The sequence below is a fragment of the Pseudopipra pipra genome, unplaced genomic scaffold (genome assembly GCF_036250125.1).
Source record: "Pseudopipra pipra isolate bDixPip1 unplaced genomic scaffold, bDixPip1.hap1 HAP1_SCAFFOLD_290, whole genome shotgun sequence".
Taxonomy (NCBI): domain Eukaryota; kingdom Metazoa; phylum Chordata; class Aves; order Passeriformes; family Pipridae; genus Pseudopipra; species Pseudopipra pipra.
This window is the reverse complement of record NW_026990769.1, coordinates 2,224-4,446: the sequence shown is the minus strand read 5'-3', so window position 1 is coordinate 4,446 and position 2,223 is coordinate 2,224.

The window sequence follows — 2,223 nt, the reverse complement described above, 5'->3', positions numbered from 1 at the left end:
AAAAGGTGCCAGCACTGAAAGCCCTGCCTGCCCACAGAGTGCCCAGTCTGCGCCATAGCTGCACCTGAATGCCAAACCTCACAAGCCTTCTGTCCCGGGAAACAGGGCTGCTGTCCCCCCTTTGGTCAGCCCCGCCCCGCCATTGCCGGCCACCCGATCCAAACCCGATCCAAAAGAGGATTCCTCGCAGGGAAAAGGTGCCACCACAGAAAGCCCTGCCTGCTCACGGACACCCCAGGCTGCGCCACACACTGCACCTGAAAGCCAAACCTCACAAGCTTTCTGTCCCGGGAAACAGGGCTGCTGTCCCCCTTTGGTCAGCCCCACCCACTCCTGCCGGCCACCCGATCCAAACCCGATCCAAATGAGGATTCCATGCAGGGAAAAGGTGCCAGCACAGAAAGTCCTGCCTGCCCACAGAGTGCCCAGGCTGTCAAAAACACACTGCACCTGAAAGCCAAAACTCACAAGCTTTCTGTCCCGGGAAACAGGGCTGCTGTCCCCCCTTTGCTCAGCCCCGCCCCGCCATTGCCGGCCACCCGATCCAAACCCGATGCAAATGAGGATTCCTCGCAGGGAAAAGGTGCCAGCACAGAAAGCACTGCCTGCCCACAGAGTGCCCAGGCTGTCCCCAACACTGCACCTGAAAGCCAAACCTCACAAGCTTTCTGTCCCGGGAAACAGGGCTGCTGTCCCCCTTTGGTCAGCCCCGCCCACTCCTGCCGGCCACCCGATCCAATCCCGATCCAAATGAGGATTCCTCGCAGGGAAAAGGTGCCAGCACAGAAAGCACTGCCTGCCCACAGAGTGCCCAGGCTGCGCCAAACACTGCACCTGAAAGCCAAACCTCACAAGCTTTCTGTCCCGGGAAACAGGGGTCCCCCCTTTGGTCAGCCCCGCCCCGCCATTTTAGCAGGCCCCCCAAAACCCGATCCAAATGAGGATTCCTCGCAGGGAAAAGGTGCCAGCACAGAAACCCCTTCCTGCCCACAGAGTGCCCAGGCTGCGCCACACATTGCACCTAAAAGCCAAAGCTCACAAGCATTCTGTCCCGGGAAACAGGGCTGCTGTCCCCCCTTTGCTCAGCCCCGCCCCGCCATTTTAACAGCCCCCCAAAACCCGATCCAAATGAGGATTTCTCGCAGAGAAAAGGTGCCAGCACAGAAAGCCCTGCCCGCTCACGGACACCCCAGGCTGCGCCACACACTGCACCTGAAAGCCAAACCTCACAAGCTTTCTGTCCCGGGAAACAGGGCTGCTGTCCCCCCTTTGGTCAGCCCCGCCCCGCCATTTTAGCAGCCACCCCAAAACCCGATCCAAATGAGGATTCCTCGCAGGGAAAAGGTGCCAGCACAGAAAGTCCTGGCTGGCCACAGAGTGCCCAGGTTGTCCCACACATTGCACCTGAAAGCCAAACCTCACAAGCTTTCTGTCCCGGGAAACAGGGCTGCTGTCCCCCCTTTGGTCAGCCCCAACCCGCCATTGCCGGCCACCCGATCCAAACCCGATCCAAATGAGGATTCCTCGCAGGGAAAAGGTGCCAGCACAGAAACCCCTTCCTGCCCACAGAGTGACCAGGCTGCATCACACACTGCACCTAAAAGCCAAACCTCACAAGCTTCCTGTCCCGGGAAACAGGGCTGCTGTCCCCCCTTTGCTCAGTCCCGCCCCGCCATTTTAGCAGCCCCCCCAAAACCCGATCCAAATGAGGATTCCTCGCAGGGAAAAGGTGCCAGCACAGAAAGCCCTGCCCGCTTATGGACACCCCAGGCTGCGCCACACACTGCACCTGAAAGCCAAACCTCACAAGCTTTCTGTCCCGGGAAACAGGGCTGCTGTCCCCCCTTTGGTGAGCCCCGCCCACCCCTGCCGGCCACCCGATCCAAACGAGGATTCCTCGCAGGGAAAAGGTGCCAGCACAGAAAGTCCTGGCTGGCCACAGAGTGCCCAGGCTGCGCCACACACTGCACCTGAAAGCCATACCTCACAAGCTTTCTGTCCCGGGAAACAGGGCTGCTGTCCCCCCTTTGGTCAGCCCCACCTACTCCTGCAGGTCACCCGATCCAAACCCGATCCAAATGAGGATTCCATGCAGGGAAAAGGTGCCAGCAGAGAAAGTCCTGGCTGGCCACAGAGTGGCCAGGCTGTCAAAAACACACTGCACCTGAAAGCCAAACCTCACAAGCTTTCTGTCCCGGGAAACAGGGCTGCTGTCCCCCCTTT